We start from the raw sequence: 18,702 nt of genomic DNA on the forward strand, positions 1-18,702 counted from the left end.
TATGCAAAGGACAGTGACAATACAAATCAGTCATTTTGATCATCAGTAAAAATCAATAATGACACACTCACTGCCTGGATATTTGTGTAAAAATTTGTGATTTTTTTTCTTTCTGAATCATTTCCCCTGAGCTGTTTCTACTGACAGAGTATGTCTACTCACATTAGTGACAGGAAGATATAATTAACTGTATGTTGTCACTAGTTATTGGATGATCCATGAAGTAAGGCACACTAAGTGGGGCAGATGAAATCCAGGCTATCCTTCCCCATATCTGCTGAAACAGAATTAAGAAATAATCTCTGAAACATTTCCACTTCTCATTTCCAACGTTTATGAGGATAAAAATGACGATAATCTATATTTTATAGGATCTGTAAGGGGAAATATCCTACTCTACTCTCAGAATGTGTCTGAGATAAAGATAAATCTATGTAATTGTAATTAGGGTGAGATCTTAATAATTGGTAAATGTTACTATGCCTGATTGCTAAGTGTGAATTGTTAGAAAAAAAAAAAGAAATCATTATATGGTTCCTAATCATTCACTCAACAAATATTTAGTAGGTACCTTCCATATATCACAACTTTTCAAACAACTGAGAAAAGAGAGAAGATTAAAATATAATTATTTTCCTTGGAGTAATATCAGCCTAAAGGAAATTAGAAAACTGATGCTTAAAATAAAGCAGTATCAAAGCTATAGAAACAAGAAGGTCACAGGAGAAGGATTAACAGATGTGAGGAAAGGGGCCTCAGAAAAGCTCCAGGAGCATGTAATGCTTGATCTGAACCTTCTAGGATACTTGGAAGATATCTAAAACACTAAGAGTAGAGGAGTTTACAGGAGTTAGGTAAAATGTAGCAGCTAATATATAATTCCAGAAAAAGGCCACCCAACAGGAATGTCAAGTAGTTGTGAGGTCTTAACACTGGTGGGAAGAAGCTAGTAGTATGGTTTATTTGGAGAGAAGGGAAAGGAAGGAATATTGTAGAAGGTGAGCCTAAAAGAGAAAGCCTAAGGTCATATCATAAAAGACCTCAAATGCTTCCATGAGGACTTTGAATTTTATTCTCAAGTTTGTAATAAAAATTTCCAAACATGGCTAGTTTTGTATCTTATTTTTATTTTATTTTATTTTATTTTATTTTATTTTATTCTATTCTATTCTATTCTATTCTATTCTATTCTATTAAAAATTTACTTTAGAGACAGTGAGAGCACATGCACAAAGTGAGGAGAGGGTCACAGGGAGAGAGAGAGAATACCAAGCAAGCTCCGCACCCCGAATCTCACACGGGAGTCAATCCCAATCCCACAACTGTGAGATCATGACCAGGGACAAAATCAAGAGCCGGGCTCTCAATTGACTAAGCCACTCAGGCACCCCTCATATGAAAGATCACTCTGCTATTAAGTTGAGATGAGTAAGACTGAAGGCAGGAGACCATTTTGGAAGAGATGGAGCAGGAATGGAAGATGTGCCTCTCATATCAGTTAGAAAACTAGAAAGATGGCTGTGCTTCTTCCCAAAAATGGAAACAAAGAGGAGTTTCCTTCTTTGAAAGGTAAATGATAAAGGAAAGCCCAAGTTCAATTTGGATATTCCAGTTTCAAAGGCATGTACAACATATGAAGTGGGCAGTGAAATAGAAAGAGGACAGGAGCTTGGAAAAACTATGGGTGAGAAGTAGACCATGGGCAGTATAATCATATGGATATTGGTTTCATCGGTCCTGGCAACCTCCTCTTCGATAGGCCCATGCTGCACTGGCTATTGTTATAGGTTTGCTCACCTTCACTGATGATAGCCTCAAGTATTCATTAAAAGAAATTTTAAAAAGAAAAGAAGATATTTCCAGCTCTCTTCCCAGAATGACTGAGTAAGAATCTTCAAGGAAAAGCTTGGAGGCCTGTTTGTCTCATTTTGTTTTAAAAATAATACCCTTAGAGGATTCTTACTGGCATGGAATTCTAGGATCTGCTAATCTAGCAGCAGCATTTGTTAAGCACCTACTATGTGTTAGCATTCTACTCTAAGCTTTGTGCACATATAGTCTCTAGGCCTTACAATAATATAATACAATAGATATTATTATTGCCATTTTAACATGAAGAAACTGATGTTCATGGTCTTGCTCAACATCTCAAAGCCAATGAGTGGAAATAGCAACTCCTACAAATTCCAGTATCTGCACACTTTACATTAAAATATACCTTGCCCTGCTTTGTTTTGAAGAATGCCCAGAATTACATGAAAGGTATTTTCTTTTGGTAATGAACCTACAGCATTGGAGAGAAAATGAAGAAAGTGCCAACAATATTATCTCTACGAGTCTAACACCAGACCATCTTTAGTGTTGCCAATCCCAAACATATCTTTCCTTTCTTGCACCAATATTGCTTGCTAAGCAGCAACTGTAGGTGCTTAGGTGCATAGCCTCACACCCTTTAAACATGTTCTCTATTATTTTTGTCTTTTCTTCCTCTTTTCTCTTCATTCTCTTGCCTGAAGATAGAAACCACTACCCACTGAATTCTGGCCAACTTTGAGTCAAAAGATCACTGAACAAAATGAGGATAATGAGAAGGGAGGCTATCCAAGTGGGAATGGCAGGTGGGAGGAACAGCAGTGATATCAAATATAAATAGAGTATAAGAGTAAATAAAAAATGCTTGATTAAGCTATATTTCAATGGTAAATACTTTTTTGCTACATTAGTCTTGTGTTCAGCAAGTACAAATACATTTTCCTCAACTACAGGTGTCCTACTCTGACAATTAATGATCCTAGGATCCTCATCCAAAATCATGTGCCCTGCAGGTCCTTGTGGTGCTAACAATTGGAAAGGTTAAGTCATTTTTTAGCATGCTATTCTTCCTGAGGTTTACAATGCAGCAAGCTTTTCTGCATATGACCATCAATCAACCACTACTTAATAAAGGCCCAGAGGGTGCAGCATCATACAGAATCCCATGCCATGGTAGATTTAAGAAAGCAAAGATAATAACTGATAGGCTTCAAAATAGATGATACAGAACACATCCAAGCAGGGATGCTGGAAGCACAAAGGAGGATCTAGAAGCCGGTGAAGATAAAGTTAACTAAGCATTATGATGTCCTTGTAGAGACAAAGGGTATCATAAAGGGACAGCAAAGGCCAAGAAGTTCCACAATACAAACTATGAAGCCAATAAGTGAAACATCTTACAGTGCAGGACAGTAAGAAAGTACTTAAATAAGAATGGAAACATGTCAAAAGATCATAAGAGTAAGCTTAAAAGTGTCCCACTAATTAAATCTGGGACAATTTAAGCATCAAAATAATTGCCTTAACAAATTAAAACCCATTAAATAAGAATCCATGAGTATATGCTGATATTAATCAATTAATTAAACAATATGAAAGAAATGATCTTTCTTATCATAGAATGCCAGCCATTAAATGAAAAAGGAATGATAGAAAATCATTTGGCAACCATCAACACAATAATTGAGTCAGGTAAAAATCGTCAATGGATGCTAAAACTAGGGGGAGAAAATTTAATGGGGAACAGGATATTTACATAGCCTCAAAGTATCTCATACAAGATGTTTATTAATTACAAACTGAAAAACAGTAACTTGAAATGTTGTTTATTATATTATCATTAATAAAAAAATGGTTCTATTCTAATTTTATGTCACTGTTCTATAGGAAAATTCTTTAATTAGTATGTATTTGAACTAAAAGTTAAATTGAAGCCAATTTTTCTGATATCAATTTATTTTGCTGTCTTTTCTCTAACTCCTCTAACTATTGCAGGGAAAGAATTCTGGGTAATTGGTTTTTCTTATCAGTTGCATTTTTACCAATCAAGATTTTATTGACTTTATGGTCCTAATTTCAGTGAATTTATAAAAATTATCCATCATTTTTTTTAACTTTATAGTTATGGTATACTCTCTCTCAGAACAGATCTCTTAGAGGTCTATAAGGAAAATAGCACTTGGAAATCATGTTGTTAGAGCTATGGAGAAATGATCTGGGTGAGACAGATGAGAAAATTATTCTCAACCCCACACGCACCATACTGGATAGAGAACCTATATTTAGCCTGAGCTCAGCAGAGCGGGAGGGATTGGTGCTCAAGGAAATGAAAGAAACAGATGTAGCACTCTCATGAAAAGGCCATTCAATCATAGCACTTTAGAAGGATTATTTTCATTCTAGCCTTGGTGCATTTAAAAGAAAACACTTCTTTCAAGTACTGTACAGCATAGCTTCAGGGGCTTCCAAGTCATAGTATTATGTTTGGCCTGTCCCAAGTGAATTCCAAGGAACACAAATCCTATAAGACGCCAATACATATTCCAAAAAAGGTGGTATCTATGGTCAAATAAACTTGGAAAAAATTGGGTTAAACTAGGTTAACTGAATTCTTTTACCACACAAACATTTTGAGAAACTCTTAGTTATTCATCTGTGTAGAATGCCAAATTTCCAGAAGCTGTGAATGTGATACCCTACACATTCAAAATTATTTGATTGTGAAACCGCCCTTCTTTCTTGCAGAGCTTCTTACAGACCTTGTATTCCAGTAAATAAGAAACACAAAATACCAAGGAAGTTCACCCTTTACATCAAAGAGAGAAAAACAGGCCTTTCCTGAATGATTGAGAACAAATTCAACAAAGAAATGGTTATTGATGCATGGAGAACACCTTTGTAAAAGTTCTACAAGACTGTATTTAAAATAACTTGTTCCATCTAGCACCTAATCTTAGTTTCTCCTATAAAATGACGCAGGGCTCCTTGGAAAACTGACTAATTCTAGAGTTGGGGCAGGAAAAGTACAAGTTGACCCTGGCCATCATGTAATGACAGAAAATGAAAAAGTGCTAAAAAATTAAAAACACAACTATGGATACATGTCAAAAGGATATAAGGTGAGCTGAAAGAGTTCCCTGTGGCCAAAGCCATAACAATTTGAGCAAAAAAAAAAAAAGAATAAATTTGTACTGGATTATAACCCAAAGTATAAAATAAAAAGACATGAGTTAATATTGATATAAATAAACAAGTGAATAAATAAATAAATGAGGAGAAAAGACAAATAAATCTTTCTTACAGAATTCCAAATGGTACTTTCTACTCAGAAGGTGGAGCCAAACTCTCCCTCAATCCACTCCTGACCCCTCCTGTGTGGGCTACACTTAGTAACTTCCTTCAAAAGAACAGAGAAGGAAAAAGCAATTTACTACAGAGAAACTAGAAAAAAAAAACCACCTGGGGTAAAAAATCATGGTTCACATCATCAGTGGTAAGATAGGTTGGTAGTGTATTACCTGTATTGCTCAGGCTGCCATAACAAAATACCACAGATAGGGTGGCTTAAACAACAGAAATTCATTTTCTCACAGTTCTGAAGCCTAGAAGTCTAAGATCAAAGTGTCAAAGTGTTTGGTTTCTTCTGAGGCTTCTTTCCCTTGGTTGGCAGAGGGCTGACTTCTCTCTATGTCCTCAATCTGTATTGTCTGTGTCCTGATGGCTTCTTATAAGGACAACAGTAATACATCACAGCCCACCCACATATAAGGAATTAGATTGTAATAGCAGTAATTTATTAAGGCATAAGGAAATATGGAAGGAAGGAGTAGAAGAAAGAAAGCAACACATTATGAATGGGATATACCAAGACCAGTCCAGATGAAAACATAAGCTAGAAATTGAAGCACATTCCCCATGAATGTCTTATGTCATAGAAAGTCTTAGGATTTTATAGCACAAAGGCAAGAAGATAAAGCCATGGAAAGGACTGACAAGGAAGCTGAAGACCAAAGGAAGTAAATTAAGAGTGCCTGCAAGTGAACAATAAAAAAAAGGAAAATACAATGACAGAGCCAATGAATCAGAACACATTAGGGGCAAAATACACTTATGTAGCATTTGAATTAATAACTTGAGATTACCACAGTAAATGTGGAAGAGAAAAAGAAAAGTGATCAAATAAACAATGATACATCTGAAAGACAAAAACGATACAACATAAAGATAATTGTCATTTTAAGTAGAAAACTCAACAAACCGAATAGAAAAAGTACTTAGAGATAAGATACACAATATTTCCATGAACCAAATCTTCAGATCTAGGAAGAGCTGGCAAAGAACAATCAATAGCAAAACACGCTAGTTAAATAACTGAACTTTAAAGACAAAGAAAGAATCCTCTAGGGTGTCCCAAAAGAATAAAATAAATAAAACAAACTTTCAACAGTGGGGAGAAGCAGGCTGGCCTAAGAGTGTTTCCTAAACATTCAATTCCAAAACACAGTGGAACAAAGTCTGTATGTTCTGAAAAAAGACACAACAGTATCATACAGTGCTATACTCAGCCCAGGTGTCAAGTATGACACTGATGTAGTAAGATGGACAACACTCAGGAGAAAGGAATAGGAGGCGAAGCAAGTGTAAAAGAATTCACCTCTCCATCTTTCATGGAGAGCTATCCAGACCAAGGGTAGACATGGAATTTAAAACGCTTCACACTTACATATTGTTCCTTATTATTTTCTTCTATTTTAAATAATTGAAAATACTTTAGCAAAAAGAAACATTTGTCTCAAGTTTAATAATTCCTTCAGTTCTACTTGTTTCTTGTTCTGTTACATTCAAATAGAATTAAACATAATACTTTTTATTTTTAAAACATGTAGACTATCATTCAATTATTATAAAATTATATTTGGCTCCCTTTCTCTTTCCTTCTGTGTATACACAGACAGATATATCTGGGGAAATCCTTCCCAGATGTAACACTGGTCATTTCAAGGTGATAAAATTCTGGATGAATTGTCTCTTTGTGTTTCTCTATATTGTTGAATCTGTTTAAGAAGAGCATGTATCACTTTATGTAGGAAAAAATGGTGTTATCTTTAAAAAATACAGTTACAAGGAAGAAAGAAATATTTATTCTTTTTTCTACTTTTTTCAAGGCTTTGAAAGGGGGAAAAAGCAGTGAAATAAAGGGAAAGGGAGTTTACAAACTGGTTTGAGTTGAGGAAGCCAGTTTCTTTGAGAAGAAGGATTTGTTATCTGATGAGTGCTGAGTCCTATCTGAGAAAGCCACACAATGAAGCACTCTCAGGGTAAATAAGCAACACTTAAGGACACCATATGGGCTTTTTACGCCAAAAACTAAAATCAACTTCTTGGGTGACGAATGAACTGAGAGTGGAGGTTCTATACTACTTAGAAAGATGAAGGAAAAAGATTAAAATCAAAACAAAATAAAAAGTAAGCAATAATTGATAGATAATGGGCAAGTTTAATGGCGAACTGTACTTAAAGTTATCAAGAACCAGTACCTGAAATTTATTGCAAAGAGATTTGTAATTTTTGTTAAGAATTCCAGTAAACCCTAGACTTCTGGGTAATGTGAATCATTGAGAAGGAATCTGCTATTTTCAGGCCAAAATTTGATCTTTTAATGATGTAATAAGGTCAACAGATCATGAAGTCTCCATTAACTTACCTTATATTGAACTCTTTAATGACTTTGAAATGTATGAATTAGGCTCTGTCAAAGATTGGATGAAGATTATTACAGTTTTGATTGCCCTACTCTTTTATTAAGCATTTAAGGTATATCTGTACACTGTTTTCACGATTCTCACCTTTCTTCCCAACAATCCATTATCCCTCTACACTCCCTCTCCCTAATAGAATGACTTGCATTCTCTTCACATACAGAAACATCAGTATCTATTCCTGAATAATCACAGGCAATACATTCAAATAATTGCCTAGTTGTGAAAATCCCTTTTTAATAATCTAAGGACGACTATTTCAGTTGTCTTCTAATAAAACTGAACTAAATCTCTGCTAACGGAAGGTTGCTTTCAGTACTAAGACTAATTCTTTCCAGATCAATTCCCCTAGATATTTTGTGCAAAAATGATTTGATGGCCAAATAGATCTAGGGGGAAAAAATCATTCCATACACTTCCATTGATAGGCCCTAAGGCACTATAGTATATTAGAAGCTTTGAAAAATTCTCAGGACAGACATAGTTATGATTTTGTTCAATCCAGTGTTTCTTGCACTTGTTTCACTGGGGAACTATTTCCCTGCTCCCACTTCCCACACCATTTTAGCAGCAGAACATGTTTTGAAGTTTCTTGCTCTAGGACTTTATTTTTCCATGTTGTTATTTTTTGTTGTGATAATTTTTATTTTTCAGTTTGTATTTTCTGTTCATGATGAATGGTTTAGATCTAATATTCTGCCTTTCAAAGGGAATCAGTTGTCAACATGGCTGAGCTTTGTATGTTCTTTTGACTTGGTACTAACAAAAAGTTTTTGCTTAATAAGGCATATTCTTCATCACTTCTTACTCTATCTGAGCCAATGCTCTTATTTTATGTAAATTACCAAACACTTCTTTTAGATTGATATGATTGTGTCTGTTTTTAGAGACAGAGAAAACATTATCTGGGTCATAAGGATTGAGTCACAATCTTCTCTAAGCTCCAACTCAATGTGAGATCTTGTTAATACTTAACATTTCTACCATTTAAAAAAAGTCTCTAAGTCACCATTACCAATTTTTATTCAACAAATTCATTCAGACAACAAAAAAATTAATAAGCTTCTAAGGTGTACCAAATATTCCTTTACTACTCAAACATTTATGAAACATTTGCCATACTGCAGCCACTGTGCAAGGTGCTGGGGATAACACAGTAAAACAAACATATAAGGCCCATATCATTACCATCTAACATGGAAGATAAACAGTAATTATAAAAAAGTAAACTATTATGAGGAAGTAGAGAGGGCTACAGGCCATATAATGAGTAGATCTACTATGGCGGCAAGAATCATAGGCTTCTTGGAAGAAACGATGTTTAAGTTGAGAGTGTCACTCATTTAACAAATATTTATTAAGTACTTACTCTGGTACCATGCTAGAATTTGAGATGCAATATTGAAGTAACCACTGTCTTCACGGAGCTTAAAACTTTGTGAGGAAGACATAACATGTAAGCAAATAAATTACAAGTTGGCAACTATAAGAAATGATAGGTAGTGAATAAACAAATTACAAGGAAATCTAGATCTGCTAAAGGAGGTCAGAAGAGTATTCTCAAAAGAGCAAAATCCAAGCTGTGAACTGAGGAATAAATATCTAAACATTTTTATGTTTGGAGAAGGGAAGTTCCTGGCATAGGAGTAGCAAAGGCAAAGACCCTGAGGCAGGGAATACATGGGTCTGCTCCAGGAACCGAGAAAACATGAGCATCATTAGTCTAGTGAGCAAGTGATGGAAAGAGTGGAATTGGATGAAACTGGAGAGGTTATATCCCTACAAAGATCATGGTTAAAAAAATGCATATTTTATTCTAATTGGGGAACTACTGGTAGGCCTTAACAGGAGTGACATAATATGACTTGGGTTTTAAGAAGGTAACTTCAGTTTTTGCATGGAGAATGGAGAGGAGGGAGCCAAGAGGAGAACAGGAAGGCCAATATGGAGGATGTTAAAGAAATCGAGGAAAGACCATAGAAAATGAGATGGAGATAATTAGATGAATTTGAAACACCTTTGGCATTAGAAAGAAATTTATAGGGTTCTGCTTTAGTAATTGGGTGGATGATGATTTCATTTGTTGAGTGAAGAAAGTCAGGGATATCAGGTTTTCTGGAAAAGAGAACTAAATAACTGTTTTTGACCATGTTAACTTTGAGTATGTCTAAAACATCCAAGTGCAGATGACATGTAAGATGCTATACTTTTAACTTTGTATCTTAGAATAGATACTTATGGATGAAGATCCTCATCTGGTACTTTAAGTCGTGAACACTGCTGAAATCACCTATGAGAAACCATAATAAGAGAGGGAAATGGGACCAAGCACTCAGTCCTGGAAAATTCCAGCAAATAGATTTTGGGGTAAAGACAGAACCAGAAAAAGAAGTCAAGAGAAATGGCCCATGAGGTAGGGGGAAAAAAGAGTCTATTTTTTTTTCAGAAAAAAAGATAAAGATGTTTAATAAAATTACATATTTTATTAAATATTTCTAGGAGATCATGATGAGGGCAGAAAAGTTTCCATTTGATTTGGTCACATGGAGGTCTTTGCTTATCATGACAGAGGTACATATCTCAAAACAAAAGTATGAACAGTAGAGGTGAAAAGAAGAGCAAGAAAACATTACAATCAAGAGAAATACCATATATGAAAGTGTTACATGGGAGAAGAAGAGGACAAGGACCAGAAATCCTGTATGGTTGAAACATGGGCACAAAAGAGAGCAACAGGACAGATAGGAGGCTAGAGAGGAAGAAAGAAATTTTATTAGGTACTGAAGATATAAATGTCAGGAGAGTACAGGCTTTGTTAGTATAAATGGCACTAACAAAGAATTAAAAATTCACCACGTAGAACTGTGGTTGTAGAGGAATCAGGGAGGCTATTCCAGAGAAAAGTTATGCATATACAAAAGGCCAAAGCTAAGGAGTAGTATGCTACCCTAGAAACAATGAAACACTTAGCCACGCTGAAGTAGAAGGTTTCACAGCATTTAGGGGGAAATAGTTAGGGATCAATCATGAGGGACTGTGTATGGCATGCTGAAAGTTGGGCTTTGTCCTGCAGACAGTGGGAAGACTGAGGAATTCTAAGTTGATAAATATGATTTACGATGATTCATGCTTTGAAAAAGTAACTCTGGTAACAGTATGGAAAAGAATTGGTGAAGATGACTTGAAGTAATGGACCCAAATTAGGAGACTACTGTAATAGCACAGGGAAGAAATGTTGTGAGGAGGGAAAAGACAAGTTCTCAAGATTTTAAAGAGGTGGAAATGAAAGAATTTAATGACATTTGGAGGTAAGGGACTTTGGAGAGAGACACTTAAGATTGTTCCCAGGTCTCAGGCTTGGGTGATAAGAGATCTTGATGTCACTTTACCAAAATAGGAAATAAATCTATAAAGTAGCAAGCAAGTAAAATAAAGCATTCCATGAGGTCAAAGAGCAGATATAATAGGAGATTAAGTGATGGCAGTATAAATGTTTGTAGTCTGAAAGTAGGATAATGGAATTTGGAGTTTTAAAGTGGGAGCTTCCATATGGAATAAAATGGATCAAGATACATTACAGAACAATAAAAAGGCAGAAAAATTAAATGCAGCCAAATATAAGATTAGAATAAAAGAATTATGAGATGTCAAATGGCTCTAAACATATGTTCAAGATGGTTGATAATTTGACTTAAAGCTTTCCAGAGGATAGACTGAATCAGTACAATGTTCATAGTGTCTATTCCAAAAAGCTGTTCCTCAAAAGTCTGGCTTTCCATCATTATAGGACATGAAAAATTTTTCCCCCATGAGTTCTTAAAAGAGGACAATGACTTTGGCTTTTAAACTGGATTGTGCTTACCTCTGAGAGTTATGCTAAGGGCTTGGTGGTACTTAAATCCTAGGATAAACAGTTTGTCTCTGTGGAATTTTAACTTTATTTGAAAATTTAAATGAGAATAAGAATCATTATTTGTAAAATCCACACTGATATGTATATAATGGCAAAATAAAACTCAGTGAGCTTTTAAGATAAAATGAGGCTACAATTAGTTTCTACACTTAACATTATATTCCAGAAACTGAGAGACATTAATGTATTCTCATCTACCTTTTGAACGTTATAGAGACTCAGTGCTTACCAATTTTTTCATTAATTTAAATATTAGATAGGTAAGAATATAATAGTAACTATAATAATGACTTTTATATAGATTTTGTTCTGTCAATGGAAGCTGGTGATCTAACGTTAATAAAAGTAATGCTCTAGGGGCCAAAGCAATGCAGAATGCTACTCAGCTCTCTTTTGGTCTGACCTGATCCAAGAATAAATTATACTAAGGGTTGAAATGATACATTTCACATAGTCCTTCAAGACTATTATTTATTTTAACACAGTTTTTATAAATATTAGATGGCAGAGAGATCAAGATAGCATTATTTGCTAGGTATCTGGAGTGTAATTATCTTATACAGCTAGTTATACTTGATTTATATTCATTAATGATCAAAATTTTAGACAGAAATTTAGGTTAGCAGAATCTAACACATAAAGAACATGTGACTGAAAAGAAGGACATATTAGTTCTTCAAGGAGATGAACTGAGGCATAACAGAAAGCTCAATTTAGTGTAAATGATTCAGTAGGTAACCATGAACAGAGATGAGCTATCCCTGGAAAACAAGTTTGCAACCATTCCAATTTATAAATAAATGGATAATCAAGTTTCCAAAGGATATATATCAAGAGCATGGCTATGATAATTCTAAAATGGAAAAATAATTTAAATAAGTGCTACTAAATACCTGTTATAGACATGAAAAAAATACCAAAGTGTTTCTAATGGTTATTTATATTTGGATCAAGTGACTTCTTTCATGACCCTCTAATGTAAACTGATTGCACAAGGTATTTGTTAATAATGAGCAAGCTGGCATGCCGAATACAGTAGTTACAAAACCTGACTTTGCCTTGGCACCACTTGAGAAGATTTTCTATATCACAAATCCTCAGGTCCTACTCCAACACATCCACTAACTGAGAATATCTGTAGATGGGTTCAAGGAAACCATATGCCTAAAATGCTTCCTAAGCAATTCTGACACATCAAAATTTGGAGAACACTACAAGCCTGTTCACTACAAACTGGATGAAGACTAGATGTTCATTAGTAAAAATGATTACTCTCTTGCAATGGTTGATGATTAGCCATTCTATCTGACATTAATTAGGTAGTACTTCTAACACTGTTCCTAATTTGTGACAGTAAAACAGTGTTCCCAAAATACACAAAAGAGATTGTTTTTATATTCTTTCTAGCTGGAGAGCCAGTGGGCATCTATGCCAAACTACTCAAAAAGAATATCAAGTTATTAACTAACTAGTTGAAAAGGAAGGATTCCAATACACATCTCTGTTTTACATGCAGGAAATTATTATCTGACTCATCAGGAGACTATTTCTGAGTGAAGTTTATATCAAAGCTGCCGGCCTATAACATATTCATTTTATTAGACGTATAGCTGATTCATGGATTTGGAGTCAAACGTTATGAAAGATCCATAAAAGCTACATGCAATCCTATGTTCTTCCTGACAAATTTGTCCCAGAGATGATAAAAATAATAATAGAGCCCAAATCATCATCTGCCCCTTTCATAAAACACTGTTCTCAATAGCTTCAGCTTAACTGTAAGCCTAAAAACCTGAAATTCAGACAGTAAAAGTTACCCACTCTTTTTGTTTTATTATAAAGACACTCTATATTAAAAGGAAGACAATAACAGAGCCCAGAGTGGTTAATAAACTGACATGGGATTTAAATATAAACATAATATTTTTTTTCATTCATAAACCTGTGGAAGTAAAGGTACAGCTGACAGGAACTTAGGAGGCATAATGGAAGATGACGTGGAGAAAACAAAGGGACACTAAAAATCTCATCAAATAGGGTGTGAGTGGTCAACAGATGCTGTCTGCAACTTTATGGAACAAGAAACAGTTTTTTATTCAAGACTATTTTTTAAAGCAGTTCCAGCATTAAAGTAAATGGGAGGATACAGAGATATGCCCCTTACCCCTACACAAACATGACCTCCTCCATTATCAACATCCCCTACCAGAGCAGTACATTTGTTATAACTGATGAACCTACATTGACACATCATTATCGCTCAAAGCCCATAGTTTACATTAAGGTTCACTCTTGGTATTGTACATTCTATGAGTTTGGATAAATACACAATATAATGACATATATCCATCATTATAGTTTCATACAAAGTATTCTCACTGTCCTGCAATTCTTCGGTCCTCTGTGTATCATCCCTCTGCCCCATATCCCCCAACCCCTGACAATCACTGATCTTTTCACTGACTCCATAGTTTTGCCTTTTCCATAATTTTGGGATCACACAAATGTAGCTTTTTCAGATGGCTTCTTTCACTTAGCAATGTGCATTTAAGATTCCTCCATGTTGTTTCATGGCTTGAAAACTCATTTCTTTTTAGTACTGAACAACATTCTATTGTATGGATGTACTACAGTTTATTTATCCATTCACCTAATGAAGGACATCTTGGTTGCTTCCAGCTTTTGGCAATTTGAATAAAGCTGCTATAATCATTTGTTTGCAGGTTTTTTAGTGAACATAAGTTTTCAACTCCTTTGAGTAAATACCAAGGTATGTGATTACTGGTAATATGGACAGAGTATATTTAGTATTGTAAGAAATTGCCACTCGTTCAAAGAGGCTGAACCATTTTACATTCCCACCACCAATAAATGAGAGTTCTTGTTGCTCCATATTCTCACCTGCACTTATTGTTGACAGTGTTCCAGATTTAGCTATTCTGATAGGTGTGCAGTGGTATCTCATTGTTTGAATTTGCATTTCAGGAGTTTTGTGGAAGTTTTTTAGTTTTGGGTTTTATATTTAGGTCTGTGATCGATTCTGAGTTAATTGTTGTGAAGGGTTGTTAAGATCTATGTCTAGATTCATTTTTTTGCATGTAGATGTCAGTTGTTCCAGTACCATTTATTGAAAAGACTATCTTTCCCCCCATAGTATTGCCCTTCCTCCTTTTTGAGCTAATGCTGAAGTTTCTATAGGGAGGCAAAAGACCCAGAATAACCAACCCAGTATTAAAGGAGAAGAACAAAGACGGAGGACTGTCACTCCTCAACTTCAAACTTATTACCCAATTTCAAGACTTATTATAAAGCTAAGTATTCAAGACAATGTGGTATTGGCAAAAAAAAAAAATAATAAAAAAAAAATAAAATAAAATAAAATAAAATAAAGTAAAATAAAATAAAATAAGCAAGCAAATGGATCAATAGAACAGGACAGAGAACCCAGAAATATATTCCTGTAATACAGTCAACTGATGGTATTGAGTTTAACTGTGTCCTTACTAATATTCTGCCTGCTAATCTGTCCATCTATGATACAGGGATGTTGTCGTTTCCAAGTATGATAGTGAAGGCATCTGTTTCTCTTGCAGTTCTATCAGTTTCTGCCCTAAAAGTCTGACACTCTGTTGTTAGGTGTATACATGCCCAAGACTGCTATGTTTTCTTGGAGAACTGACCAACTTTCACCATGATGCAATGCCTTTCTTTATCCCTTATAACTTCCCTTACTTTGAAATTTGCTGTCTGAAATTAATATAACTACTCCTGCTTTCTTTTGATTAATGTTAGCATAGTATACATTTCTCCATTCATTTACTTTTAATATATATGTGTCTTTATATTTAAATTGGGTTTATTGTAAGCAACATATAGTTGGGTCGTGTTTTTGGATCCACTTTAACAATCCAACTTTAAATTCGTACATTTAGTCTACTGGTATTCAAAGTGATTATTGATAGAATTAGAATAATATCTACCATATTTTTACTGTTTCTATTTGTTGCCCTTGTTCTTTGCTCTTGATTTTGTCTCCCACTGTTTTTCTGCCTTTTGTGGTCTTCATTAAACATTTTAAATGATTCCATTTTCTGTCTTAGCATATCAGTTATACTTCTGTTTTTTATTTCTTCTACAGTCCTCTGCTATACCAGCTGAGCTATCGAAGGGTGCTATACTTCTTTTTAAAAAAACTTCTTTTGGTGGTTGCTCTGGAGTTGGCAATTTACAACTAATCCAAGGCCACTTTCAAATAACAGTATATTGCTTCACAAGTGTTTGAGTAGCTTATAATAACAAAATATTCCTAATTCCTCCTTTCTGTCCTTATATCAGTGTTGTCACTTGCAAGCACGCATAAAGCATGTTTATGTATACAGATGATATATACATAAGCATACATTACTAAATACAATGTTGGTATCATTATTTTGAATAAACTGCTAGATCAGTTAAAATAAATCAGTTGAAAATAAAAAATAAAAGTTTTATCTTATTTCCACTTATTCCTTCTTGGATGTTCTTCCTTACTTTATGTAGGTCTGAGTTTCTGGCCTATATTATTTTCCTTCTCTCTAAAGAACTTCTTTTAAGATACCTTGCAAAGCAGGTCTACTGGCAACAATTCTCTCAATTTTTGTTTGTCTGAGAAAGTCTTTATTTCTCCTTCAATTTTGAAGAAAAATGTTACTTAGTACAGAATTCTAAGTTGTTGGGTTTTTTTTCTTTCAACACTTTAAATATTTCACTCCACTCTTTTGCTTGCATTTATGAGGAGACAGATGTCATTCTCCTCTTTGTTCCTCTATAGGTAAGGTATATTCCTCCTCTGGCTTCTTTCAGGATTTTTTTTCTTTACCTCTGATTTTCTGTTGTTTGAAAATGATAGATGTAGGTATAGATTTTTTTTTTTAATTTTATCCTGCTAGTGTCCTCTGGATCTGTGATTTGGTGTCTGACATTATTTTGAAAAAATTCTCAGTCATTATTGTTTCATATTCCTTTCTCTTTTTCTTCTCCTCTGGTAGTCTCATCACATGTATATTACACTTTTGTAGTTAACCTCATGATCCTTGGATATTCTGTGTTTTTCTTTTGGTTTTTGTTCTCTTTGCTTTTTTAGTTTTCAAAGTTTCTATTCATATATCTTTTAGTTCAGAGATTCTTCTCTCAGTCCACTAATAAGCTTATCAAAAGCATTCCTTTCTGTTACAGTGTTTTTTATCTCTAGCATTTCTTTTTGATTCTTTCTTAGGATTTCCATCTTTCTCCCTACATCATCCATCTGTTCTTTCATGCTACATTATCCATTAGAACTCCTGGCATATTATTCATTGTTTTAAATTTCCAGTCTGATAATTCCAACATCTCTGCTCTGTCTGATTCTTATCTTGATTTCTCTGTTCAAACTGTATTTTTTGTCTTTTAGTCTGCATTGTAATTCTTTCTTGATATTTAGACACGATGTACCATGTAAAGGGAATTATTGTACGTAGGCCTTAGTAATGTGATGGTAAGATGTGAGGGGAGGCAAAATATTCTATACTTCTTATGATTAAATCTTAGCCTTTAGTGTAGCTATGACTCTGGACTGTAGACTTCAGAAGTGTTACTCAGGTTTTTTTTTCCTCTCCTTGGATGGCTAGAGTTGGCTGGTATTGGGTATTTCCCTTCTGCCAGAGAAGTTAGCCTCTGATAATATTCCAGCAGATTAGACTCTGGTTTACTAGTTTCTCCTGAGGGCAGGCCTTCTTAAGAACAGAATGTTCTGGCATATATCAAAATGATTCATTTCCCCCTCTCCCTGTTGGAAGTATAGAGGATTTTTCTCTAATATTTTCTCTAACAATCTGGTTGAGTTCTAGGAGGTAAAACTCTCAAAAGTATAGGAGATACCCCCTCCAATTTGACTGGGTCCCCTTGGAGTTTTTAACTTTCAGAGTTGTACACATTAAGCCCCAAGCAATTTATCAGTTATAGTTCAGATTTTCCTACCTTGACACTGGTTCCCCTGGCAAAGTTTCCACTTGTGAGTCTTTGCTCTGGGAAGCCATGACTCCTTGTACTGGCCTGTCTCTCCAGTCTTGAGGGCAGTGTGTTGCCCTGTGTCCTTCCCTCTCTTATGGATCCAAGAAGAGTAGTTGATTTTTAGAATAGTCAGCTTTCTACTTGTCTTAAGGAAAGAGTAACTTCCAAGATCCTTACAGGTTGAACCAGAAACTGGAAGTACAGAAACTTAGTTTTAACATTACAAAAGAAGCCAATGCACAAATGAAAAATTAATACCTATAAAAATAGAGAGGATTTCATTGAAATAAATCTTCAATTTTCATAATGCTGAATCAATAAAAATCTTAAATTGATAAAAATAAAATTATGTCTATGATTTTGTTGCTTGGTAATAACTGGTATAAAAGTTAAAAGAAGGTTGTTTCTTTCTGGGATGCAAGACAAGTCTCAGTATAACTTGGTGGACTGAAGTGGATGGTAGACAGTGATTCCTTATTATTACCTCTTCTGCACTACTTGACCTTCTTAACCATATGCAAGCATTACTTTAGAAAAAATTACAAGGGGAAAGAGAAACAGGCCTGAATTCTATAAATATTAGCATTGGTTTTGGTTTATACAATAAGCATAATTAAGCATAATAAATATCAATTCAAGGAATGGCTCAGTCAGTTAAGCATACAACTCTTGATTTTGGCTCAGGTCAAGATCTCAAGGTTCGTGAGTTCAAGCCCCACATCAGGCTCTGGGGGATTTTCAGAGTGAGAGGGATTCTTTCTCTCTCTGCCCCTCCCCTATTCTCTCTCTCTCTCTGTCTGTCTTTCCCTCTCTCTCTCTCAAAATGAATAAACTTTAAAAAATATCAATTCAAACTCAGGTTTCAATGACGTCTCTTATAAAATTCAGGAAACTGAGTCTTAAAATCTTCCACTTAAGCTTCAATTGCAATATTGACTTTGTTATTTGTTTTTGAGAATATAATGTTCTTAATACTTAGTTTAATAAGCTCTAATATGGCCTCTTTGGAATTTCATTTTCTACATTGCTTTTCTAATCACTAGCATTTTCTTTTGATAGCTGAAATTCCATTTCAGAATAACAGAAGGACAAACAGGTGATTTTGTGATGATCCTCCCCAATAAGTATAATCATCTAGACAAGAGAAAAAATGGATGGCTTAGATGGAAAGAGATGTCCCTATTAAGGAGG

The 18,702-nt window shown here is 34.7% G+C and overlaps 2 long non-coding RNA genes across 3 annotated transcripts in view; one reads left to right on the forward strand and one right to left on the reverse strand.

Moving 5' to 3' along the window:
- Positions 1-7,479, forward strand: part of LOC113604117 (uncharacterized) — a 53,355-nt gene extending 45,876 nt beyond the window's left edge. Inside the window, exons 2-4 of one of the 2 annotated variants that reach the window (XR_003425955.2) lie at positions 4,558-4,684; positions 4,792-4,931; positions 6,978-7,479. This is a non-coding gene — a long non-coding RNA (uncharacterized LOC113604117). Of the gene's footprint in view, positions 1-4,557; positions 4,932-6,977 lie in introns of both variants that reach the window. The other variant, XR_008296714.1, reaches the window with a different exon arrangement.
- The window catches only part of LOC113604116 (uncharacterized), a 426,541-nt gene that overhangs the window by 104,030 nt on the left and 303,809 nt on the right, over positions 1-18,702 (reverse strand). The gene's annotated exons all lie outside the window — the stretch shown is intronic.

This window comes from Acinonyx jubatus, chromosome A2 (assembly GCF_027475565.1).
Source record: "Acinonyx jubatus isolate Ajub_Pintada_27869175 chromosome A2, VMU_Ajub_asm_v1.0, whole genome shotgun sequence".
Classification (NCBI taxonomy): Eukaryota; Metazoa; Chordata; class Mammalia; order Carnivora; family Felidae; genus Acinonyx; species Acinonyx jubatus.